This window comes from Hyaena hyaena, unplaced genomic scaffold, assembly GCF_003009895.1.
Source record: "Hyaena hyaena isolate Hyena2069 unplaced genomic scaffold, ASM300989v1 scaffold_526, whole genome shotgun sequence".
NCBI classification, from domain to species: Eukaryota; Metazoa; Chordata; class Mammalia; order Carnivora; family Hyaenidae; genus Hyaena; species Hyaena hyaena.
Genome location: NW_024081160.1, coordinates 456,563 through 484,418, shown reverse-complemented (window position 1 = coordinate 484,418; position 27,856 = coordinate 456,563). Strand labels below are relative to the sequence as shown.

General features: G+C 41.4%; 1 pseudogene; it reads right to left on the bottom strand.

Annotated features, from left to right (window-relative positions):
* Positions 1-230: 230 nt before the first annotated feature.
* The window catches only part of LOC120247516, a 36,053-nt pseudogene continuing 8,427 nt past the window's right edge, over positions 231-27,856 (bottom strand).

Genomic DNA, 27,856 nt, shown 5'->3' with positions numbered 1-27,856 from the left:
TGATATTCTGAAATATATTTCACCTTCATTAATAAAGCTCAGTGTTACTGCATAGACAGTTCCAGGATGAGGTTTATTTTCTCTCAGCACTTTGATGACCCAATTGTCTGTTTTTTGGCTTCTATTTTTGCACCTAAAGTGTCATTCTTTGCATTGTTCCTTAGGTGATTCTTCTATTCTCTTCTACTTTCAAGTTCCAAACAGGTTTTATTCCATAGAGGGGAGGGGGTTCAGTCCTTGGCTGCCACTTTTCTCATGGCTCCCAGACATTGTTCAGCTCCTCTCTCTTCCTCTTGGCATAAATGTGTGTCCTCACCATTTTCTTGATGAACTTGAGGGCACATTTGTCCTTGGACACCTTGAGGAGCTCCCTGGCACGCCAATCCTATGGGGTGAAGAACACAGACCTCTTGGATCATGCCCTGCATGAACTTGGTGTGCTCAATACTGTGACTGAGATGGTGCCTCTGGCTTGGCTTGCTTACATTTTTATCACCTTGTAGCCCTTGTTGAGGCCCACATCTATAGTGTAGCACGGAGCTATGCCACAGCTGAGGGGAAGGCCTATCCTCTGTTTATCCTAAGGATTTTCTTCATCTTTCCATTTGTTTGTAAGTTTCATTACAATGTGCAAAAGGTAAGGTGTACCGGGCAGGCCCAGGTAGAGCATGTGACTCTTGATCTCAGGGCCATGAGTTCAAGCCCCACATGGGGCATAGAGCTTACTTAACAAAACAATAAAATAAAATAAAACAAAACAAAATAAAATAAATATTAAAATAAAGAACATGCCAAATGCTAAGGACATATTTTAATTTTTTAAAATTCTTCTTGGCATAGATTATGATTCTTGTATTCAGATTTATGTATTCTGTATTTGTGAAAAAATTCTCAGCTATTTTTTTGTTTTTTTTTGGAAAATTACTTCTCTTTCCATTGTCTTCTCCCTTTCTGGGATTCTGATGGTTTATATGTTAGACTTTTTCAATCTCCTCCATGGATTTAACCTCTTGTTAAAGAATACATGTATTCTAAAGATGGCACACAGGCTCTCATTTAATATGATCTTGACATATACAATAGTGGGATGTAGGTGTGCTTCATGACTTTGAAATTGGATGGGTCTTTGTGTCTGTCTGTACTGGAAGAGTGTAGCAGTCATGGTGCTGGCCGACTTCCAAGGCCAGGTCATAACAATGACACACTCTTTTGGAACACTTGCTTTTGGTGCCCAACTTCTACAACATGAGGAACTCCAAATAGGTTCTCTCAAGGTGTGCACAGAGAAAACTTCATGTGCCGGGGCCATATACGCTTATTCTCACTGACAACCCATTCTGGATACAACCTGATAACCATAGTGCCCATCAGCTACGTGAGTGAAGATGACCCAGATAAGGCACCAGCTAATCACCCCCCTTTATGAATGTTCCTGACTGAGCCCCCTGACATCACTAATCAGAGACAAACCATCCATGTCGTGAACAAACTACTGACCTTCAGAATCTATGAGTATTATAAAATAATTGTTTCAAGCCACTAAGTTTTGGGATGGGCTATTAATACTGCAGGAGAATCTGGAATACTTCTGGGACACCTGTTATTATGTATTGCCTCAATATATATTGCATAATATCTTCAATTCCATCCCCAAAGACACCAACTGCTTCTTCAGCCAATGCGTAATTGACATTAAACACATCAATTGAGGTTTTGTTCTTAGTGATTAATTGTATCATCCTCATATGGCTTTTCTAGTTATTTCTTTCAAATCGGTGTTGCCATTTCTAACAGTGTACTGTTGCTTCATATTTGATTTCATGTTTTAGTTTTTAGATATTTTACACATAGCACTTTACATTATGGTTGTAATTTCGATATCTGAAGGCTTTAAAAGGAGTTTATTCACTTTGGGATGTTTCTACTATGGTTTGCTTGTGGCTTGTTGTTTGTTTGTTTTGCAATTGGTGATATAAAAATTTCCCCCTGTTGATTAAACTCAGTCACAGAAGTGCTGAGGGGCCACAGTAGGTCGCTGTATCTTACAGCAAGAGTATCAGGTTGAGGTCTAGCCCTTACTGGCTTGATTTCCTAAAACCAGACCTGTGGTCGACATATTTTCAGGGCAAATTCAGCCTGAATGTGTGTTCCTGAAATTTCAAATATCTTCTTGCTCTTTAAATATATTTGCCTTACATCTAGGAGCTCCAGAATACATTCAGATTGTGTATTTGTTTCCATTTATCCAAGACCTAATTGGGTTGTGGTTAGTCTGTCATACTGCTGGAAGTAGAAGTCCAGAAATCACTAAATACAGATGCAGATGTAGAAACAGACACCGATTAGTTATAGAGAGATATATTTAATTCAGAACCTTTCAAAGTAGATGGTATTTACATGGCTTACATCTGTGCATCAACAAGGAACTCGTAGAAGGATCTGCAGATGTATTTAGCAATGACAAATTGGAGCTCAATGCCTTGTCAGTATGGATTGGTAAAGAATACAAGGTTTGATCAATAAAAAGGGCAGAAGGCGAAAAGGTTGAAAGTCTATAAATTAGACATTTGATATCAGCTGTATTCTTTAATGGTCTCTGATTCCATTCTCATAATTTTCTAATTGTAGTTTGAGGAGAACTTGAATTGGATAATAAAAAAATGGATTATAAAAGCCACTTCAGATGTTCCTCTAGTTCATGGTTGAAAACATGTACCTGAGAGCTAGGAAGTTACCAAGAATCACCCTCCTCATGTTCAAACATTAAATAATTCTCTTTTAGTTTATTCTCTTCTATTTGTATTTTATAGGTTAGCTTTCACTACATATCTGACTATGTAAGAGATTAAATAGTTTTTAATTTAACCTTGCCAATAACATAGGAACTGCTGCTTTGGGCTTTGTTTCATTTGTTATTGTGTTAAATACTGTTCTGTCCATTGCATGTAGTTCTGTAGAATTTAATTTGTTTTCTGCCTAAAATAATAAGTAATAACCTGTGGCAGTCATGGTTAGATGTTCTTTGCTCATTTCAGTCCTCCAGGGCCACTTGCAAAGGAGTTACTTTGCACTCACCTTAAAGGTTATAAACAACTTCTAGGATAAATTGGAAGATGAAATTCAAGCTATTAGAACTTGGGGGCTGGCCTCAGCCTATCGACAACCATGGTTGTGGCCAGACAGTCCTTGCCCGGCTTTTACCATTGCAAGTCACTCTCAGCAACAACCATCAGGAGATGCTGGGTGGAAATAAAAAGGTTTATTACTCACAGGGCCTGGAAATTAGACAACACACCTGGGGCTACACAGTGAGGGTGAAGGTAGACAGAAGGAGGGAGAGAGAGCAGGTCTGGGGTTTGCTTCGATCAAAAGATGGAAACCTAGGGTTTCTGCAGACTCATGTCTTATTGGTGAATTTCAAACACAAGAGAGAAAATTAAAGCATTGGAAGAGAAAAGTCAAGTGGCCCCAAAGGTCAGTTATGGAAATCAGCCAAGATGTCTAAAAAAGGGGAGCCTGAGGGGGGGGTCAGTGTGGTAGGTGGGAGGGAGCTTCCCTGATCTTTCTCTGGTCCTGTGCCTGGCAATGTGTTTATTCTAGACAGCCCCCTCTAAAGTGGTTGCCTGGTAATCAAAGCTGAAGTCGGGCACTTTCATGTCAATAAAGAAAAACCTGACTGTCTGAATTTACACTCCAGAATTAAATCAGCTCGTTCCAGAAATCACTACTAGAACTAGTTTTTATTTATCTGTATGTAAGTATGTATGTATGTATGTATGTATGTATGTATGTATTTTATTTTAGAGAGAGTGAAGGGGAGATGAGAGGCGGGGGGGTGGGGAGAGAGACAGATAGAGAGAAAGAGAGAGAATCTCAAGCAGGTTCGACACTCAGCCTTAAGCCTAATGCAAGGCTCCATCCCACAGCAACCCTGGGATCATAACTTGAGCAGAAATCAAGAGTAAGGATGCTTAACCGATTGACTTCAGTAGAAGTCTTTCCTTATGAAAAGGCATTTCTTCATGTTTGCTTTTAATTATTTATTTTTAGTGTTTATTTATTTTTGAGAGAGAGACAGAGCATGAGCATGAGCAGGGAGGGGCACAGAGAGGGGGAGACAGGGAGTCCAAAGCAGGCTCCAGGCTCTGAGCTGACAGCGGGGCTCAAACTTGCAAACTGTGAGATCATGACCTGAGCCAAAGTAGGACACTTAACCAACTGAGTCCCCCAGGTGCCCCTTTATGTTTGCTGTTAATTATGGCAGCAGACCAATGAGGTGTTTCTTATATTTTTATATAATGTTCTTCTCTCCTTCTCTCTCTCCTTCTTTCTTTCCTTCTTTGTCTCTCTCCCTCTCCTTCCCTCTCTCTCTTTCTTTTTGCCCCCTTATCTCCTCTTTCAGTTGAGCAGCGTTCACTTTTCCTGTTGAAATTGGTTCCATGAAGAGACTGTGTGGATCCACGTGGAATTTGGTGTTTATACAGAGGGGCCACAAAGGCACAAGGCTCATATTCATAGGCTATTACTCACTTTACTCACCATGATGTAGCTATGACTAGAGAAAATGTTTAAAAAAAAAATTCCAACAGCAGTCATGCCAACTTGAGGGCAATTCAATGGAAACCTTTCCAGATTACCCATAAACAAAGTGTGCTTAAATATTCTTTCTCTCCCTCTCTGTGCATTAAGAACCACATGCTTTAAATATTAATAATTGAAAGGAGCTGAGTATTTTTCCCCTTAAGCTTTCCAAATAAAATTCATTGTTGGCTTGAAAACATAGAAATTTTGGACCAATGGCTATTTTTTTCCCCAGGAAGTTACAAGGGGGTAAGAACAAGAGTTTAGTATAAAAGTAACTCCTCAAACATAACTAATTGTATTTCATAGACTTTTCATGCATTTTAGCAACAGAATGCAGGCAGAAAATGAAACTACAAAGCAGCATAATGGAGATAACGGAGAATTTTTATTATAAGTTGAAAATTTTCTCCTTTAAACCTAGAAGTTAAATTTATTTGCTGATACATCTCAACAGAGGTCTACCTCTATGTTCCAGAAATTACATATTTATACAGTTGTATAAGTTATAAATTATGTTAATTTAATGATATGCCATTTGTATGTATTTCTTATGATAAATAATAAAATGTCAATCAGCACAAGGAAACTAACAGTCTCTCATAAGCCACGTTCCCAGGCGCTTAGACTCTCTCAGTCTTCATGTTCTTCAATAATATATTTTTTCTTTTAGTGCTCTCATTACATATGGATCTAAGAGAGGTCTAGGATTACATTTCTTTGCATAAGTGTAGAAAATATTTTTTAATCAGTCTCTTACGGAAAGACATTTAGGTTGTTTCCAATTTTTGCTGTGATGGACTATGTTGTAATGAAATCATTTTGGAGCTCCTTTGAGTACTTTTTCTATTAAGTGGCTAGAAGCACAATTTTTGAGTCAAAGTGTGAATGCCTTTTTTCTTGGATTATTATTCATTTTACAGTTTCCTTCCCATCTGCTCCTTCAACCTACCACCCACCCCACCCCACCCCTCCCCATCCCAGGCACCAGTATTACAGTGATCTCAGTAGGAGTCAGATGAAAGGAGATAAAAGGAATTGATGAGAAGCCCACAAAATTCTGTCTCTAAAGAAAATGTCCTATATTTAGATAATCGGGGCAATTTCAGAGTGGGTGAAGATGAGGGGAGGCAAGGGAAGCTGTGGTCGGGAGTGAGGCTGGAAGAGGCCAAAGGCATGAGCAGAATGTAGGCTCTTCTGTGCTATATCATCATATTGGACTTGACTCTGAGGTCTAAGGGGAGACTTTACAAGAGTCTGTACTGCCAGGGACATGATCACATTTGTGCTTTAGAGATATCACCATGGCAACAGTGTGGCCCAGCATTTGGGTGGAGAAAGATGAACGGCAGCAAGACAGAAGGGATCTGTTGTCATGAGAATTTCTGAGGGACATAAGTCGCCTTGAGGAGGTGGGTACTGTAAGGTGAGCAGACCTAGGAAACCTTGGGTGGAACACCTATTGGGACCAGATCACACCACTTAGAGGAGAAGACTGCCCCATGAGCCCACAGAACACGTGACTGAATATAAATTGAGGTCCTTTTAAGGCTCTAAGCTGCAGAAGTAGTACCTGAAATAGCATCTTCCACATTGTTGTATGATGGTCCAGGCTGACTCAAGTGTCCCCTCCTGTCATCATAGAGAGCAGAGAACCCATGTTAACAGCCCCACCAGCAACTGCTGAAGGGGAAGAAAGGAGTTTCCTTTGTGGATATGGCCATTGTCATCATCAAAGATGGAGGAAGGAGATGCTGGGGGCACCCGACCGTTCAGCACCCAGTGGAGAGTGCAAAGCAGATCAGATCTCACATCACACCAATGCTTAGGTGGCAGAGACCAAACAAACATTACAACAAGACAGAGAACATACAATGGATGAACTCAGAGCACACAAACCCTGAAAGAGAAAGAGAAAATATCAGTTCCTTAAATTGTGTATAGCTGTATAGCCTCATCAGTACAGGATCTGGTACCCATTTCCTTGTCTATCTATTAACCCACAATAACAATTTATTACAGTGAGGCGTGGGAAGGCAGGACAGTGCCCATACATGAAGAAGGCAGGCATTTTTCATGTGTTCTCAGTAGACTGGGTGGAGTTGAATCACAACTTGCTTTCTAAAGACAGATGTGTCTGTAAAGAGTGAAACCATAGATTAATATAGACATATCATCTAGAACATCTTCAATATGAAAAAATTATCCATGTTTCCAGGCTTTATGGACACTCTTAGATGCACTAAATAAACCATAACAAAAATGGCCTTAATATATTACCTAGCTTAAAAGCAAGGGAAACAGTGTGGTCAGGAAGTGTTAGGGAGCTCAGGCAAGGTGATACAAGAAGTGGATACAGGCACACCAAGGATGAGATCCTAAATCTCATGTTGAAATGGGTTTTGTGGGCTTGTCTACCCAAGAAGGGGAAACAGAGCTGAATCCCTGGCATACATCTGGGGTCTTTCAATGCTATTGGTCTAATCATGTAATGAAAACCACCTCCCCAAAAGAGCTTGCTCTCTTCCTGTGCTTCCACGATAAGAAACCCACTCCTCCCTGGAAGTTTAAACACCCTGAGAACAGGGTTGTGGACTCTGGTCCACTGCTGTACCCAGCACCTAAAACAACATCTTACACATCGTAGGTGCTCAGTCAATAGTTGCTGAATTTTGAAAAACTCTCTATTGAGTCCTTGCCACACAGAGCTGTATGAATTTGTAATGCCTCCACGGATCAAGAATCAACCTGAGACAGTATCATAAAAAGTGCCTCTGGACTGATGAAAACAGTAACTCACAGAATCAAGGTAAAAGTCCTCTGACTTGTTCACTTCCATGGAACGCACCTTTGTAAAAATCTTTGTAAAAATCTCACAGCTAAATCCACATAAAGAATGAGATGTTAAGAGAAGAGGCATCATTTGCGACAAAAGCCCCAAACCAGAAGGGGAACATTGGGTTTTGTATTATGTGCCTGGCTAAAAAGCCAGTAAGTAGGAAGTAAGGGACACTGAAAGGTAAAGATACAATAGATCTTTGATGAGGAAATGCGGTCACTAAAAGTAAGGTGGTCAGGAAATTTACATCATACATGGGCAGGAACAATCTGCAACATGAGAGAAGGGAGAAAAACGTGAGTAATTGCTAACTGGTCATCAAGGAGCTCACAGTCTGGGAAGAGTGGATACTGAAGGCTAGTGGAATAGGCAAGGTTCAGAAGCTCATAACATAGCAGGTAGGCACCTTACATGGGGTCTGTATAGACAGATTTCCTTGAAGGAGTGGTTGTGAGTCTTCCATGGAAGAGTCACTTGTGGCTTGCCATGACACAAAAGAAAGAACAGCTTGGAAAGTGGCTGGTGTGTGTTGGGGCTTGGGGCGGGGACACTAGCAAGGTGGTCTTACTCATCATTGGGCTTCTCAAATTTTTCTGCCGAAATCCCTGATAGCAGCGGCACCTGAATGGCAGTGGGGACACTCCAGGGGTTCAGATGATAGAACCTAAGCAATTCTTATGCCTAAGGGATGTCTCTTTACAGTTTCATCTTTTATCACATCAATTCCTACGCAGATGCCTTCCACTGGTTAGCATTCCGGGCTTCCCTTTAATTTTAAAAGACCATGTTCTCATACTTGTGAGTTTAACTGCCTAACATTGTATCCAAAGCTTTGAGAGACATAGTGCGCCAGCATAATAAACCATGTCTATCCTGAGGTTGCTGGCCACCTCCCTGCACTCTGGGATTCGGAGGACCCAGTTGGGTGATGGCATTTTCAGCACTGTTTCCTTTCTCCTCCACCGTCCCCCAAACTGTGGCAACACGTTCAAGTCAGGCTGATTGTATGTGGATCAACTGGGGCATGAGTGCAACGGACTCTGTTGGAGAAATGGTTGGTTTATTAGCGAGAACTGATTCTGTTATTCAGACCAGACTAGCATTTTGCTTTACTTGGGGGAAGTAAAGGAATGTTCCCTACTTCGTTTACGTATTAATTCTGAAATGAATTGAGATTGCTACCCATCTACAAATATGCTGCTATCTTTCTAATGAGCCTCCATCTTTTAGCCTGAAATGCTCCCCGGCAGAGAAGGAAATGAGAAGTCTAGGCTTCTTTTGATGATGACGGGTGCACTCATCTCCCTCCCAAGGCAAACGGGACAAATGGTTTTGATTCATACACTTAGTGACTATTTTTAACCATACATGACAAATTGGGTTTGAAAATCTTGAGATAATGCTTCTCAATTCAAAACTTAAGGAAAACATTAGGTATATCAGAGTTCCTAGCCGACAGTCATCACAGCGGTATTTTGATTGAAAGATTAAGAAAATTACTTGTTACTGCCTACGCAAGCGATACAGTGGAGACGCATGAGGCACTTGGATGATTCTGGAGTGTCATTTGGTCTCTTGCTTCCTGCATTCATTTATTACAAAAAACCCCAAGCCTTCAAAACCTTCAGTGCACATCTGCTTTACGCGAAGTGCAGTTGCAAGGTACTGGCGGAAATAGCAATTAATTCCTTCAAATATGTTTTGAGTTGTTAAGTGTCAGACACTGTCCAACTCCATCAAAGAGAAAAGAGCCATTTTTCATGTACTTAAATTCCACTTGGGAGAGGTAACCCATGAGTAACAAATTCTCAATAACCCCAATGGTAAGGATGACAATAATGAGAATTTCCATAGGGGTATGCGATGCAGTGGCCACTTTACAGTGTGTGGACAGAGAAACTTCTCTGAAGAATAATATGATGTGAGTGACAGGAAGGGGCCAGCTATGTAGAGATTAGGCAGAGACAACAGTTATTTCCAAGGTCCTAAGAATGGGCTCTTTGAGAATAAAAAGAAGGTTCTCCTGACGGACGGCCGTGGGAGAGGAGAGACTGGTAGACTGGAGATAGGAGTGGCAGAACCAGGCATGCAGGTCCCTCGTAAGCCAGGGTGAGGCGTTTACGCAAGTTCTACTAGATATTCGGTGAAGGATTTTAAGTACAACGTGATAAGATCTGATTTTCATTTTCAAAAGATCCTGCTGCTGTATGAGAAATGGAATATGGAACAGGAGGGCAAGAGTGGGTGCCCAGGAAGACCACGGCTCCGTGGGAAGTGTGTGCCGAAGCTTTGGGGATGTGGAAAGATCTGGGAGGTGTATCAGAGGTGACATCAATCAGATGCCCTCTTGGATGAATGTGGGCTGTGAATGGGGAAGGACGCTACCTTCACTCCTGTTTGCTACAGCACTTTAGCATTTTTTCCCTCCTCCCCCACCCCCACATGGCACACATTCAAGTCTGCTCCCCACGGAGTCTTTCCCATCTCAGCTGCCAACACCAAAATTCCAGTTGCTCTGACTTGACATGGTTCTTTCCGGCACCCCATCACGTCTGCCACGTCAGTTATCTCTAGTTGGCTCTGCCTTTAGAATGTGTCCATCACTCACCCATTTCTCACATTGCAAATGCTAATTATGTGGTCCAGACCAGTGTCTCTTCCAACATCCTATAGTCTCCGTGCAACTCCTGTCTTGCCTCCTGAGACCCCCTGTCAGCCCAGGAGGAAGCATTACCTTCCTAAACTGTAAATGAAACTGATGCACCACTATGACCCCACACTGCAAGGTGAACAGAAAGCGGCTTCTTTGCATGGTCTAACAGGACTCACACAGGCTTCCCTCTGTTTCCCTTCCTGATGCTTTGGATGCTACCCTCCCGCCTACCTTTACCTGCCAGTGCTGCTGGCTTCCTTTCTGCCTTAAATCATGCCATTCCTTCCCGCCTAAAGGCTTTTGAACTTGCCTCTCCTTCCAAAGAAATGCTCTTCCTCCAAATACGCCCCAAATATCCACTGTGGTGATTTCTCTCATGATTCATGTTGCAACTCAAATGCCCCACTTTCTCATGGGTTTTCCTGAATCACCCTGCGGAGATATTTCCCTGTGCCACTACCTAATTTTGGCTGCCGAAGTGACTGCATCTTTGGGACTCCTATGTTTGCTCTACCCAGGAGCTGCCCCTATTAACTTTCCCATGAGAACTCTATAGAATCGTAATATACAGATAGTAGTTCTTGAAGGACGATACGGGATTTAATCAGAATCACCCAAGGTGCCTCTAATACATAGCTTGTCTCTTCTTCTACAGTGATAATCCGAGGAAAGATACAGGGGTGAGAAGACCAGGGGTGCAGGGCGGTCAAATTAAAGTCTGGTTAAAGCAGTCAAGTTGAAGTCTGGTGCTTAACTTGCAAAATAAAGTTTTCTGATTTTCTTTAACCTTGGATTGATAAACTAAGTATTTTAACGGAGGTTCTGTCCCTCATAGGCATTGCAGTCACCCCCTCCCTGACTGTGCTTTATTTTATTTTTTCTTGGTAACATGACTACCTGGTGTGCCGGACAGGAATGGACGGAGTGAGGTTCTCTACAGGCGGAGAAAGTGGCTTCCAGGGAAATGGGGAAAGGACTCGGGGGAGACCAGACCTTTGCCAGGGTTTTGCAGACGGTGATTCGGGAGGAGAGGGGCTGGGGGGCGGATCACGAGCGTCCTGACGGGGCCCCGCCCGCGGTGGGCTCTGAGCTGAGTGACCTTGGACAAGGGGTTGGTCTCAGAATCTCTCCCTTCCCGGCCGGGGGCAGGTGGTGAGGCTCACGGCGCGGGGCAGACCCGCCTCCCAGCCCGGGGACCCGAGGCGGGAGGCCGCCCACCCGCAAGGCCCTGCCCCTCACGGGGCCCTGGGGACCGATGCGGACGCCGCGCCCCGCCCTTCCGCGATCCCGGTCCTTGGGGGGGGGGCCCAGCGCGGGGGGGGGGTAACTTAGGTCACGTGACCGGAGTCCAGCCCGGTGACGCGGCACCTGCCTCCCTGCGGGTCACCGCGCTGCCGGGGTGCCCGCGCCCCTGCGATCTGCGCTCCCCTCCGCAGCTGCCACGCGCGGAGCCTCAACTTGCTCTCGGGGCCCCTCAGGGGTCTGGCGGGTGCCTGGGGGGTGGGGCTGCCTGGGGACCCCCCACCCCACCCCTCAGCCTGGGGAGAGCGAGCCCCGCTTGCCCTTCATGCCCCTGCCTTGTGGCGCTAAGATTCCTGACTCCAACCGGGATGTGACAGGTGTCCATTTTTTATTTACTTTTACTTCTATTTATTTTTTTAGGTGTCCATTATTTAAAGATAATTTTAGCTGAAGCTCTCAAAGGATACTTTTTTTTTTTTTTTGGTTATTATCTTTTGATGGCTTGTAGTGGTTTGGGCTCCGGCAGTTTGGAGAATGACTATTTGGATGTTGGTAATAGGTTTTCATCACATATGATTTATTTTTCACGCTGTCATGAAACCCCTGCCCATTAAACTTCGGCAGATTAGCCCAGATAGCACATCAGTCCCATAGAAAGAAAACCCGTGGACTTAACGGTCAGTCACAACAATGGCCAATTAACTCGCTGTTAATGTTCTCCACAGAAGTTGTGAAACTGTGGGTCTTGGGAGACTCCGCAAACAGTTGTGTCTTGTGCCATTATCACTTTGTAGTTTTCGTATTTCTAAGTTGTCGGGCTAATGGTAGCTCAGACAGCACCTGCTACAAAAAAGGAAGACACCCAGGAAATCACTGAGGCCGGTCTTCAGGCAGCCTTATAATCAGTCCCTCTGGGAAAGTTCTGGTGGGGGTGAGGGGGGGCACACTGGGACCCACCATCTCCTGAACAGATGTTCAGCGTCAGAGAAGGATGGCGGTGAGAATCAGTGACAAATGAGGGAGAGGAACTCACGCTTCACAGCCCTCTGATTTTACTCTTCTGTAGGGAACTTCTGTAGCCTGCAGCGTTTCCAAATTAAACAAAGGGAAATCTCCCCACCCCCAAAACAAATGCAACACATTTTCTGGAGTGGCACCTGGTTTCTAGATAGTTTCTGACTGAAGGCCGCCAGACGTGCAAACAAAATTTTGTGGAAGGAGGAAAATATCTTAAAGTCATTTCTTTCCTTTCCACCTACACCTTGATACTAACAAATTGAATTGACTGGGGTGAATTTATTCTTTTTCCTTAAGTGAGCATATTTCCTTTCTATTGCTTCACCAGCCAGATTGTTATAACAGGAAACAAAAGTGATAGTAAAGCTTTACTTGCATTTAATTTAATTTCCTAAAGACTAGCAACATGGATACTGATTTTATAGCAAAAATGGAATATGACTGTAGGAAAGGAATCTAGAAAATGCACAGAAAAGATGTTTTGGACCCTTCTTAAAGCAATAGCACGAAAGTGACTTGATAGCAATGCAGATTCATTCCCAGGGTCAGTAATTTTATTTTCCATCACTGCACAGGATCTCCACCTGTAGGACTCACCGTCAAAGTAAGAGCCCATCCCACTCCCACTGAATCATTAACAGAACTTTTTTGCATATAGATCAGAAAAACTATGATATTCACAGTCCACTCATTGCGAACTTTTCCGGGAATAAGTTATTCAAATCTAAGAGAATTCAATATGATAGATACAGAAGGAGAGTGACTTCTGATTAGATTTAATGTATAGAAGTAAAACTCCGGCTGAACCCTATGGCAGCCTAATGGTTCACCTCCTACTGCTGTCAATCCATGTATCACCCTACCAGGAAAATCAAGGGGCAGCCGCTGTCTGGGTGGTGGCATCAGAAATGTGTGAACTTCAAAGTCATTGAGGAGGAGAGCTGGAAATCTTCATTGCCTTTCACCTCTTCGAACTTCTTATCCCAGCCCTAGAACCTGTCAAAATCCTCCTGGCACATCTGCCTTTAGGAGAATCACAGAGAGACCAGACCTCATACAAAAGACACGTTGGATGAGAACACTCACATTCCCAAATAGTGTTTTGTTTTCTTGTTTCCAAGGGGCAGTGACAATGGTGGACTTAACCATTGAGTTAGGTCATAGAAAGTGGTGTTTCCGGACCCCAGTGGTAGAATAGTATGCTTAACAGAGGAGTGGACTCTTATCGGTTTCTAAAAAAGGTTATGAGATTTATGCTGCATCTCAGTGAGTTTCAGAATCAATTTAAATAGAGCTGAGGAAAGTGGAGACACGTGTGACAAACTGCATCTGGTTGAGAAGGTGAGCTTTTGAGATGCCCAGTGTTCAAATCTCACTCCTGCCCATTAGTTGGTTAGATGCTCATGCACATAATAAGTTAACTGTATTCCTCGAAAGAAAGAAAGAAAGAAAGAAAGAAAGAAAGAAAGAAAGAAAGAAAGAAAGAAAGAAAGAAAGAGAAAGAAAGAAAGAAAAAGATGAAAATAACATAGTATTCAGACCTTAAGCTTCTTGTGAAGATTAAGAGTAACAATACACATGAAGCACTTTGCATGGTGCCTGGTAAATGCCAAGACTTGTTAATGTAACATTTTTATGATTTCTCTTTATGGTGATTCCTGGAAATAAAGAACAACACCAGGTATTACTCTGGATCCAGTAAAGATGCCATAGTTCTACAAACTCCTAGGGAAGATATTTCAACTCAGTAAGTGACATCATTCCTTTAAAAGCCAAATTCATAACCTTTTGGGATTTGAAACCCTTAGCCCATGAGAGGGCACAGACCTCTCTCAATATTAATAAGATCTCCTGTGTACGTTGGGATCATACTAAGGGCAAGCCCTTAAAGGCATTCACCAGTTAAATGTTGGAATTTCTAGGAAGTGAGAATCTTCCTTTAAATAAAGATTATTAGAACCGGGAGAAATTTTGGGGGGCAGCTGGGTGGCTCAGTTGGTTAAGTGTCAGACTTCGACTCAGGTCATAGGTTCAGATCTCACAGTTCATGAGTTCAGGTCCTGCATTGGGCTCTGTGATGACAGCTTGGAGCCTGGAGCTGTTTCAGTTTTGGTGTCTCCCTTCCTCTCTCTCTCTCTCTCTCTCTCTCTCTCTCTCACTCTCTCAAAAATGAATAAATATTAAAAAAGAACTGGGAGAAATTTTAGAAGACAGCTTTTAAACATTTTCTGTGTTCATTAACATATAGTAAAATGTACTTTTCTCTTACATTTCTGACAAATTCATACAGTGCTACAGCCACCACAAGGACAATTCCTGAGAGCAAATCACAGATATGTGGCATATGACACACTTCACTGCATGACCTTCCTCTCCATACAAATACATTTCCAATTATATGTCGAGAAGAAAGGGAAAGAAAGATGATTAGGGATGATTTTGTGAAAGGTGATATGAAAGGAAAATAGGCACATTACTAGCATCCTTAAAACAGCAAGTCCTGGTAGTGCTTTCAGTGGCTGAATGTATTTTCATACGGAATATGCAGAATAGATTGGTCTGAGCGCTGAGACTTGAGACCCCCAAATTCTGAATAGCCTGGTCATCCAGCCACGGAATAAAGGAGTATAATGAGGCCGTTTGCAACTCATTGACGGAATGCCATCGTCCTTTCACATGGTCATGTAGCCTCTGCTTAAAGCCCAGAAGATATATCTCCTCAAATAGTAGGAAATTCAAGGCCAGTCAACTCAAAATTTCTAAAACCGTGACTTCCTGAAGATCTCTTTGGTTCCAGGCTTATCTTTGGAATCACAGTATATCCACATTAGCTGGATTCCTTAGCTATATTGTCTTTTAAATTTTTTCCAATCCCCTTATTTTTTCATATTAATAACCTCAAGTATATATTTTTCACTTGCAACAGGAAGATGTAAGGAGGGTCAGATGGTATCTTCACACTCTTGGGTTGCATTAAAGTAGAGGAAATCAGACTTAGGGAACCCGAGTCTTTTATAATAGGTGGTAAACATGGTTCTCTTTGCTTGCAGGAAGACTCAACTTTATTTTTCTAGCTGGTAAGTAAGCCTGCCCTCTATCACTATCTTCCCAGGTTGTTTGCTACACAAACAGTCTTGGAAAGATAGTCCAGAATAAAGTAATTTATTGTTTCTGTTCACAGACTTGCAGAAACTTGAAAAATACATGGATAATAGTTTCCCAACACTTCGTTTTAATTCTAACACTGAAATGGATTTCCAACGAATCAACAGACTTCTATTTACTTACTCACCCTCCTAACGACTTTATTGTGCTTTAGTCATATTCTCTTTTCTCTGTTCGTACTGATGAACTGATGAACAATGAAAGTCAAAATCAGAAATACTGTTTTTCTTTGCATTCATACACATAAAGATTGATACGTACCCAACACTAGTCAGGTTTTAGTGTTAAATTTTGGTTTTAGTCTTTTATGATTAAATTTTTGCAAGTGTTGATTTTAGTATTTAGGAGTATGGCCAAATGAAAGACTGTTATATTGAACTCCTAGAAATATACTAGCTAACATTACTATGCAAGCTAGTATTACTGAGTTATAGGCTAAAGTTCTGGGAACAGGGGGTTACATAGATGTGTACAGAATTCCCCAAACTTGAGGAATATTTCCTTTAAAGATAAAATAAAATAGCAAGGCCATACAATCTCACCTTGCAAGAGACTGACAGAAGGATCTAAGAGCCTATTTTATGAAAAGATCCTTCAATACATATTATCAATTTAAATAGAACAGTTTTTTCTGTATAAACAGGAGAAGAAAAGACTGTGAATAAGATAAACACACAACCTGATAAAGAAGGATTTGATGGAATTCTGGTACCTGAGAAGATGTGATGCACCAACAGAAACATGTAAGCCATGGTGATATTGTGATTTACAATAAAAAACTATGCATTTGTTCTTTGTCCCCATTCCTGGCACGAAGCTCCTAAAACTCTTGCATTTTATATTCATAACAAATGCCTTTCAACCTCACCTGAATTTATATTAATGAAATGACTTTTGAAAGCACCCGGGGGTGGGGGCTGGTGGCTATAAGAACTAACCATGTGATTAGAGGGGTAGAACTGCTCAGTCTTACCCACTGATCTCTGGGAAGTGGGGAGGGGCTGGAGATTGAACTCAACCACCAGAAGTCAATGATTTAATTAATTGGCCTATGTAACAAAGCCTCCATAAATCCCCAAAAGAGCAGGGCTCAAAGAGCTTCCACGTTGTCCAACCATGATTTGGAGACAGTTGCATGCTCCTGGAGCACAGAAGTCCCATGACCTTTCCCCATTCCTTGTTCTACACCTCTCTTGCGTCTGATTGTTCCCGAGTTCTAACCTTTCACAATAAGCCAATAATCTAGGGGCACCTGCGTGGCTCATGATCTCACTAATCGTAAGTTTGAGCCCCAAGCCTGGCTCTATGTTGACAGTTCAGACCCTGGAGCCTGCTTTGGACTCTGTGCCCGCCCCCCTCTCTCTGTCCCTCCCCTACGTGTTCTCTCTCTCTCAAATAAACATTTGAAAAAAAATAATAAGCCAGTAATCAAGTAAGTAAGGTGTTTCTCTGAGTTCTGTGAGCCACTCTAGTAAATTAATGGAATCTACAGAGGGGGGCATTGACACCTGCAATCTATAGTCAGTCAGTCAGAGCATGGGTGATGACCTGGGTGAGTGATTGGCATTTGAAGTGTGTCATAGGACTTCAAGAGTCTGGTGCTAGCTACAGGAAGGTAGTGTCAGACTTGAGTTGAATTGCAGGACATCCAGGTGGTCCAAGAACTTCTTGATGGATGGGGGAACCCCTCATTTCAGAACTGTGTGCAGAATTGTAGTCACAGCTTGAGAAGGTTTTTTTTTTTTTAAAGGACTGTGAGGTACTCCCGACCATGCTTAAAACTGGCTCATGTAACCTTCAACAGGCAGATTGCCACTTTGGTGCAGAGGAAATTGTCATAGAAGGAAGGTCACAGATAGAAACAGTAGAGTTTCAATCCCCATGTGGTTTATTCTGATCGTGGCCACTTGTGTTTGCACACATCCAGATCTGAGGATTTTATTTATTTTGAGAGAGAGCAGAAGAGGGGGAGAGGCAGAGAGAGAGGTAGAGAGAGAGAGAGCCCCAAGCACGCTCTGCATTCTCAGCACAGAGCCCAACTTGGGGCTCAATCTCATGAACTGTGAGACCATGACCTGATCCAAAATCAGGTCAGACACTTAACTCACTGAGCCACCTAGGTGCCCCCTGAGCTTTTTGGTTTTATGTTTCATGCCACTTGAAAATAAGAACCAGGGAGCCTGGGTGGCTCAGTGGTTAAGCATCCGACTTCAGCTCAGGTCATGATCTCATGGTTCATGGGTTCAGGCCCCGCATCAGGCTCTGTACTGACAGCTAGCTCAGAGCCTGGAGCCTATTTCAGATTGTGTGTCTCCCTCTGACCCTCCCCTGCTCTCTCTCTCTCTCTCTCTCTCTCTCTCTCTCAGAGATAAATAAAATTTGAAAAATTAAAAAAAAAGAAAATAAGAACCAAAGAACTAACAGAAGGGAAAAGCCTTCTACCACACAAATCTTGTTACTAAGATCACATGATAGGTAAATGATGAACACTTTTAGAATTTCAACAATATCTCTTCTACTGTCATAGTGAATAACACACCTTCTACATAAGAGTTATCTGAAGGTGTTTTATTCTAAAATATTTGGACTTCCAGTTCCTTAATTTTTGCTTCCCACCAGCCATTGGCAGAACTTCTGATCAGTGCTTTTTATACCGCGTGTGGTTAAATCAGGGTCTCCCTCGGTGCCCCCATCACCCTGGCCCTGATCAATTGCCTCCATTCAGTGGTTGTCACATTCTCTGGGGTGTCATGTGGGGAGTTATGGAAATTAATGATCCATTTCTACCTCAGCCTCTGCATTCTGGGCTCAGGAGTAAAACCCATGGTGATCCATTTACCCTCGGGAATGATTTTTCCTTCCACCCTGGCCTGGTTGTCATGGTTTGCGGAGCTCACAGAAGCATCCAGATATGCAATGTTCTGGCCTGTGGTCCCCAATTGCTTCACTTTGAACGAAGTAATAGCTTATTTCCTGACAGACACCTGAAAACCTATTTATGATTTATTCTCCCACAACTCATCTTCTGAAAGAGCTCGGCATTATTGACAGGGTGGTATTTGCCTTACATTCTTCAAATAACTAACTCTGGCAGCATCCTCCCATGGGGCCCCCTGGGGGCCCAGGTTATTACATGCTGTTTTTCTTTGAGGGCCTTTTAACCCCAGCTATATTGGAAATGTAAATAATCCTCTGGAGGACACTGACATCTCCCTCTGAAAGCTTCATCTCAATTCAGGAACTGGAGTGTGGAGGAATCATCCAGCAAAAGGAAAATATTACCTGTGGAATTGATTTTTAGTTCAATGTGTCCGTCCATGGGTTCTGGCAATTATTCAGCATTTAGTGAGCTTCTACCGTGTGAATAAAACAAACAGAGATGCCTGTAATCACTCAGAATCTTTCTTGAGTCGTGGGGTGCTGGTTATCCTGTATTTATATCAAGTCTGTTGTCATTTTATTCAAGATAAGTACATCAATATACAGATATTTGGGATCATTCTGGGAGAGAATATTATATTTTACCCATTTTAAGTTGAATACATTATTTGACTTGATTCATTTTCATCACTGAGTTAGTCATATTTAAAAAGAAATGCAACTATTGAAATACAGATTTTTCCATTTTCCCTAAAAAACTAATCAGTAGAACAAATTACTGAATGAGTCCCAGGACCAATGAGTCCAACACCCTCCCCCCACTGTCTTGACCCTCTTTTTGCCATCTCCCATCACTTATACTCTGGACATTCTTTATTCCACAGGGACACTGTACACAATCCAACACACTCCTGAATACCAATTAAGAGACAACCTTTATTGGGAAGGGGTGTAGAAGTTCCATTTATTACATAGATTATGGCTACTCTTAACATCCTTCAGCACATTTTCAGAGAATTCCAACCCAGGCTTTTGTGTGGATAAAGAATTGCTGGCTAATGTGGTGAGCATTGATTCTACTAGGTGAAGTGAGAGCCATCTTTCATTCTGTTCACCCAAGGCAAGGGATAATAACTATAAAGGTAATGCCCTGGTATTATCAGTGAAGAATGATCTGGGTTCAGTCACAATCAGGAACGAACAGGGAGGTGATTTTCAGTATATTTGGCACAGTGAGTTTCATGATCACTAGCTTTATGAGAGTAAAATGTTACAGTTCTGAATTCGTAAAGATGATTTATGATGTTATTCATATTATGAAAAATTTTCTGCGAGATTTACTTTATGATAATGAGTGCCATGGTGCAATATAGAACTTTGTGCATTGGGATTATAACCAGCTTCCTATGTGTAGATGCATTGACTTTACATGTTTTTATTCTTTGTTCCTAAAAAGACTGTGCTATATAAATACTGTTAAAATGTCTATACGACCCAGTGCAATCTACACATTGAATGCAATCCCCATCAGAATACCAATAGCATTTTTCACAGAACAGGAACAAGCAATCCTAAATTTGTGTGGAATCACAAAAGGCCTGAAATAGCCAAAGTAATCTTGAAAAAAAAAAAAAAAAACCCAAATCTGGAAGCATCACAATTCCAGACTTCAAGTTATATTATAAAGCAGTAGGATTCAAAACCAGCATAGAAATAGACACAAAGATCAATGAACAGAATAGAAAATCCAGAAATTAAACCTACAGCCATATGGTCAATTAATCTTAAACAAAACAAAAAACATTATCCAATGGGAAAAGAACAGTCTTTTCAATAAATGGTGCTGGGGAAACTGGGCAGCAATGTGCAAAAGAAAGAATTTGGACCACTTTCTTACATTATACAGAAAAATACATTCAAAATGGATTCAAAATGGACTTCTCACCTAAGTGTGAGAAGAGAACACAGGCAGTAACTTCTTTGACATCAGCCATAGCAACTGTTTTCTAGATATGTCTAGATATATAGAGAATAGATTTCTAGATATGTAGACAAATTCCAGTTCAGATGAATTAAATAAAGGGTTAGTATTCAAAATCTGTAAAGAACTTATCAAGCTTAATACCCAAAAAGCATATAGTTTAATTAAAAATGGGTAGAAGCCATGAACAGATGCCAAAAGAAGGCGTACAGATGACCAACAGACACATGAAAAGGTGTTCATCATCACTTACTATCAGGAAAATGCAAATCAAAACTATAATGGGCTATCACCTGACCCTGTCAGAATGGCTAAAATCAACAATACAAGAAATGACAGGTTCTGGCAAGAGTGTGGAGAAAGTTGTAGCCTTTCTTGCACTGCTGGTGGGAATGCAAACTGATGCAGCCACTCTGAGAAACAGTATGGAGGTTCCCCAAAAAGTTACAAGTAGAACTACCCGATTATCCAGTAACTGCACTACGAGGCATTTAGCCATAGAATATAAGAACACTCACGCAAAGAGATACAGGTACCTCGATGTTTATGGTACCATTATTTACAATAGCAAGATACGGAAGCAGCCCAAGTGTCCATAAATTGATGGGCATGGATGGATTAAGATGGTATAAATACCATGGAATATTATTCAGCCATAAAAAGAATGAAATCTTGCCATTTACAATGGCATGAATGGAGCTAAAGAGTATAACACTAAGCAAAATAAGTCAGAGAAAGACAAATGCCATATGATTTCATTCATATGTAGAATTTAAGAAACAATACAAATCAACAAAGGGGGAAAGAGAGAGAGAGACCTAGAGACCAAAAAACAGACTCTTAAAAAAAAATTAATGTTTTATTTATTTCTGAGAGAGAGAGAGACAGCGTGAGCAGGGGAGGGTCAGAGAGAGAAGGAGACAGAATCTGAAACTGAGCTAGCAGTCAGCACAGAGCCCAACGCGGGGCTCGAACCCACGAACCGTGAGATCATGGCCTGAGCCTAAGTTGGACGCTTAACAGACTGAACAACCCAGGTGCCCCAAAACAAACACTTAAGTATGGAGGACAAACTGATAGTTACCAGAGGTGAGAGTGGGGCAGAGGCGGGGGGGCGGGTAGAGATGCGTGAAATAGGTGATGAGGATTAAGAGTGCACTTGTTGCAAGCAGCACTGGGTGATGTATGGAACTATTGAATCACTCTATTGTACACCTGAAACGAATATAACACTGTGTAGTAACTGCAATTAAAATAAAGACTTTTTAAAAATCTGTTCTTTAAAATCTGATTCCTTTTATACAAAGTATGATGCTCACTTTTTCCCCCCTGACAGTCTGAAACTTAACTAAACAACTATGTGTTGTTGAGCAGCGAATGCTATGTCCGATTTCTTCTCATTCACAGGTATTTGCCGCATCCTGCTTTCTTCACTAAATCATCAGTCCACTTGATATGTTTCAAGTTGACCTTTTTGATGAGCCAGTTCTCAGTCTTCTAGTGCTGTGGTGCATTTTGAGTCAGATTTAAGCCCTTTGGAAGACAGAAAACAAAAAAATCAAAATATATGAGCTGATAAAACATATCAAAGACGATACTGGGAAATTGGTGGTATCACTTATTGATTTATTGCCACTCATCTCTAAATACACCCTCATCATATTGCTCGATGATAAAAGAACCAGCCCCACTAAGTGTTTCTCCTCCCTGGTCAGGAGGATGATAAAGCAGATCAGGAGAGGGGGTGCTGGAAGAACAGTGCATGAGAAAGGGACTTCTTTTTTGATACCAGAGTGCTTCCCTTTCTGCTTGCTCCAAGGCTATGAAAGATATGCCTGCAGTATACACAGTAGTGCTGGCCTTCTAGCAAGTTTGTTATCAGCCCAGGAATATGACCATCAGTCCCCCTCTGCCCGTCAACTATGACCAGGGCTTACAGGTGCCTGCATCTGGTGGGCTAAATCCTTACCTGCTCCAACAGGGTCCAAATGGGCAGTGGGGAGGGGCAGATGAGAGAGAAAGAGAACCTGAGAGGAGTTCAGGCAGGAAATTGGTGGTTAACAGGAGGTTGGTCTAGGAGCTGGTTTGGTCATGAACTTGTGAATTTGGATTTAGGTGTGTTGAACTAATGTGATGGCAAGATGTTCCAGAGTCCTGACTATTTTGAGTAATGTTGCAATGAACATGAAAGTTCAGAAGATCTCTTTGCAATCCTGATTTGAATTCTTTTAGGGATATACCTAGAAGTGGGATTTCTGGATCATGGTGGTAGTTCTAATTTTTTTGAGGGACCTCCATACTATTTTCCGTACGGACTGCACCATTTTACATTCACACCAATAGCATACAAGGACTTCAATTTCTCTACATCTTTACCAACACTTAACTTTTTTTTTCTTATGACAGCCATTCTAACAGATGTGAAGTAATATTACATTGTGGTTCTGATTTCCATTTCCTTGATAGTTAGTGATGGTGAGAACTTTTCATCTACCTGTTGGCCAACTGTAAGTCTTCTCTGGAGAAATGTCGATTCAAGTCTTTTGCCCATTTTTTGATGGGGTTAATTGTTTGTTTGATTGTTTTTGTTTTGTTTTGTTTTGTTATTTTGTTTCTCTCTTGAGTTGTAGTAGTTCCTTGCATATTTTGGGTATTACTCCCTTATCAGATAGATGGTTTGCAAATATATTCTCCCGTTCCATAGGTTGCCTTTGCAATCTGCTCATTGTTCCCTTTGCTGCGTGGAAGCTTTTTAGTTTGACACAGTCCCACTTGCTTGTTTTGTTTTTGTCACCTGTGCCTTTCATGTCATTTTCAAGAAATCAACCTAAATGGGTATCGGTGGGTTAAGAGATAAAGCAAACGTGGTATGTGCATGCAATGGAATGTTATTCAGCCTTTAAAAAAAGGAGTGTCTGCCATCGAGACAACATGAGTGACCCTGGATGGCTGTGTGCTAAGTGAAGTAAGCCAGTCACAGACAAATCCTGCATGGTTGCACCTCTATGAGGTACCTGGGATGTCCAAATTCATAGAAAAAAAACAATGAAATGGTGGTTGCCAGGGGCTGGGGGGAAGGTGAATGGGGGACCCTATTCATGGGAGTAAAGTTTCTACCATGCAAGATAAATAAGGTCGAAAGATCTGATGTACAATATTGTGCCTATAATTAACAATACTGAATTATGTGCTTAAGACGTTAAAAGAATAGATCTCATGTTAACTGTTCTTACCACAAAAAAAAGAAATTAGAAAGAAAAAATGAAAACAAACACAAGGGAGCAGGAGGAAGGTTTTGGAGGTGACAGGTGTGTTCACTACCTGGTTAGGTGCATTTTGCAGGTATATATGTATGTTGAGTTACCTGGATTGTATACTTTGAATATGTGCAGTTTCTTGTATATCAACTATACCCTAACAAAGCTAATTATGAAAAAATGACCTCTCAGAACATAAAATACAAAAACACAAAGCTGACCTCTACAGTGATTTAGGGTTTAACATTACCTAATTTAAGTTCAAAATTCCACGGAACATGCCATATGTGAACACTTACAATAAAGGATCCTACTTTAACAAATTAAATTTAATGCTATTGGCTTGGAGGTCTTTTAGTCCAAATCACTTTTAACCATACAGTCAAAATGAAACCTGACCAAATTCTAATATTAAATATCTTGTGGCATTTTCTAAGTGATTATTACATATTATTTTCTCAGATATTTGTATACATCTAGGGAAACGAAGAAGCCACTGCACATTACTGGTAATGCTACTAGCTCAGATCATGAGATTAGTGAGTGATATTACTTCTGTTATTTCAACAAATTGTCGAATATTAAACCAATTGTCATAGTGACTTAGCTAATGCTATCTTATGTCGGGAACCAGGAGCTGCTAGGTCACCTACTGAAGGTAATGTAAAATGGAAGTCAAAGGGAGGCAGATAATTTGAAGAAATCTGTTTGATATTAGGTGATAATTAGAGTCACTCTCTCTCTATTTCACACACACACACACACACACACACACACACACACACACACACAAGAATCTCCATCATTTGGGTTTGGAAGACAGCCCCAGGGCTTGTCTATCAGTGGGCACAGGGCAAGTTGCCCTGAGTGGCCCAGCAGAGGGTACGCACATACCATGACACTAGACCTCTAAATGGGGGGGTTGCCCAAAGTTATGTCCCCTGTCCGTCTCTGCTATGGCACCCAAATCAGCTGGAGAAAATGATTTTACTGTTTTGACACTGTTAATGAAGGAACAATTCACAGGTCTGCAGTCGGAAATGACTGTCAATCATTGTCATACACTCCCAGGACTCCAGTTCAAGATCAAGGTCACACACTGATATATTCAAAGGAGTGAACTGAACACACACCAGTTTTGCAACTAGGAGGAAACAGTAGCAAAACAAAACAAAACAAAAAAAGAAAACAAAGAAAAGGAAAAAAGAAAATGAACTGAAATCATTCCGGCGTCCATTCTCTTTGGAAAACATGTCCACAAATATAAATTTCCTCTCTCTTTGAAGTTTTATTTTCATTTCTATTTTCCTGCCTCTCTCCCTAATCCCCTGATTTGTGTTTGTTGTTGTTTTTTTTTTTTAATTTAAAAAATTTTTTTAATTGGGCTCTTTTTATTTTTTATTTTTTTTAATGTTTTTTATTTATTTCTAGAAGAGAGAGAGAGAGAGAGATAGTGTGAGCAGGGGAGGGTCAGAGAGAGAGGGAGTCACAGACTGAAACAGGCTCCAGGCCCTGAGCTGGCAGTCAGCACAGAGCCCGACGCGGGGCTCGAACCCACGAACTGCAAGATCATGACCTAAGCAAAAGTCGGACGCTTAACTGACTAAGCCACCCAGGTGCCCCTGCTTTTTTTTTTTTTCTTTTCTGACATTTGGAGATTCATTTCTTTCTACACGAACAATTAGCAACTTCACAGACTTTAGTGAGTCAAACCTTAATGTCTACCACTGGATTTTCAGCCTCTGGTACCTTGAGACAGAGTCTCCTCTGAAGGTATCCAGACAATCAGCCCATTAATCTCCTTTCTACCCTCTGCCTCAAGACCCTCATCTCATCTTAAAACATCAGTGTTAGTAATAGCCATTGATGAGAGTGTCTCCCGTCCACATCTGGGACTCCTTTTCACTATCCAAGGATGCTTCCTAAAATTCGGAGCATGAGTTCCTCTTCCATTTTCTGTACAGACAAACTACCTGGTACTCAGCCCTCCTCCTCAGTAAACCATGTACCACCACAGTAATATTTCCAAATGGTATTAGGTGTTTTCTCAGATGGCCTTCATCTGCAACTAGTGTCTACATATCTACATCATTCAATACTCTCATTTCATAGTGTGGCCTTTTCAGCAACATTATTTTCTAATTGCTTCTCAGAGTTTGACACTGGAGCCTGAAACATGCATACCCACACAGACCTACACAGACATCATGTGCGTGCAGCCCCAGGTGTTAGGAGCCTCGAACGGAGTTATGGGCTCTTCTGGGTACAGATCTCCATTAACCCACTTCTTTACAGGTCGTCCAGTAGAAACTCCTGGAAAAATAGAAGGCATAGCAACAGGTATAAAGCACATAGAGCATTATTTCAGAGAGTAAATACTCAACAACATAGGGAAAATACCAAGGAAAGGTCAAGGCAATTGCATGTTATTTCAACATTAAAATGAACTATTTAGTGGGTGTACTGACTTTCGAAGAGCAGCTCTTCATAGAAGCACTGACTTGGACTCAGGAAATGTCCTGGGTTTGCCATGGCTTTAGGTTTTCAATGATACAAGCTTTGCAGGTGCATTGTCTACACCGTTATCCTCTCCTGGGGAGCAGGCAACCCTTGCGTCGCCTGCTCCTACTCCCTGCTTGTTCTGTTCTGGGGTCTTCACACTCCCTCATGGTAAGTTACCAACCCTCGCTGGGTTTCCTCTCTCATTTGTAAAACAATACCAACTTAGAGAGATTTTTGTGAAAATTTAATAAGAAAATATATTGAAAATATATAATGGCGGGTGGGTAATCGCAAAGCTGGTGACAGAGTATCTATTTTGTTCTCTTTGCTTTTCCCTCATTCTCTTCTTCTCTGTTTCACTCTTTAAACTTTTTTTTAAATGTTTATTTATTTTTTAGAGAGACAGAGAGACAGAGCGTGAGCAGGGGAGGGACAGAGAGAGAGGGAGACACAGAATATGAAGCAGGTCCCAGGCTCTGAGCTGTCAGCACAGAGCCCGTAGTAGAGCTCAAACCTACAAACTGAGGGATCATGACTTGAGCCAAAGTCGGATGCTTAACCAACTGAGCCACCCAGACGCCTCTCTGTCTCACTCTTTAAAACTTACCTTTCACTCCTTCAAGCTCCCATTTGGCCCTCCTCCACTTTCCTCCTGGCCAGAATCATTCTCTCCCTCCCTGCTTCTCTCTTTCCTATAATGAGACACTACTAGCCATTTGAAATTTATATAGGACTGAGTTATTTGCTTCTAAATTTGAGTTTCTTGACTCCACCTCTTGAGATAATTATCCCAATTGCAGAAGTCGAAACCAAAAAGCTGTGTATTTAACAAGCTTCTCTAAAGATGCCGATATAATTGGTCGCCCCTTTTGAGGGGAGAAACACAGCTAACATCTGCAATATTAAACATTAAACAAAAAGGTTTCCCAACTTTGGATGTACAATTGAAATCACTGAGGAGTGTTTACAAATCCTGTTGTCCAGCAACAGAGCAGAGCAAATAAATCAGAATCTCTCAGTGAGGGATCCAAGTATAAGTGGTATTGTAGGGAAAGCCAACATACAGCAGGAGTCTCAACTTTTCATAAGATTCTACTAGACTTTAGTGATTTCCACACAGATTAGAATTGGGGAACCACTGATTTAAAGAGACAGATCATAAAACCCCTCCAATAAATAATAGGAGGATTCAACATACTCAATTACAAAATAAACTATTGATTTTTATGATAAACTTTTTATTCTAAGATGGTTTTAGACTAACCAAAAGAGGCAAGAATAGAACAGAGTGTTTCTATATGTCCCAACCCAGCTTTGCATATTGCTAACATCTTCTGTTAATCCATCACCACTAATGAACCAGCATTAATAGATTATTCTTCACTGAAGTTATTTCACACATATGTTCTATATTTTTTTAATTTTCCTTATTTTTTGTCCAATGTCCTTTTCTCTTCCAAACTCCCATCTAGGATCCCATGTTTAGCTGTCAGGACTTCTTAGGCTTTTTTTTTTTTTTTTTGGTTTGGGACAGTCTCTCAGACTTGGTTTTTTGATGACTTTGACAGTTTTAGGAAGTACTGGTCAGGTAATTTGTAGACTATTCCTCAGTGTGGGCTCTTCTGATGTTTTCCTCATGGTTAGACAGGAGTCCTGAATTATTAGAACAAAGACCACAGAGGTAATTACCATCCTCATAACATTGTACCAAGGGTATACAATATCAAAATTAGTTATGG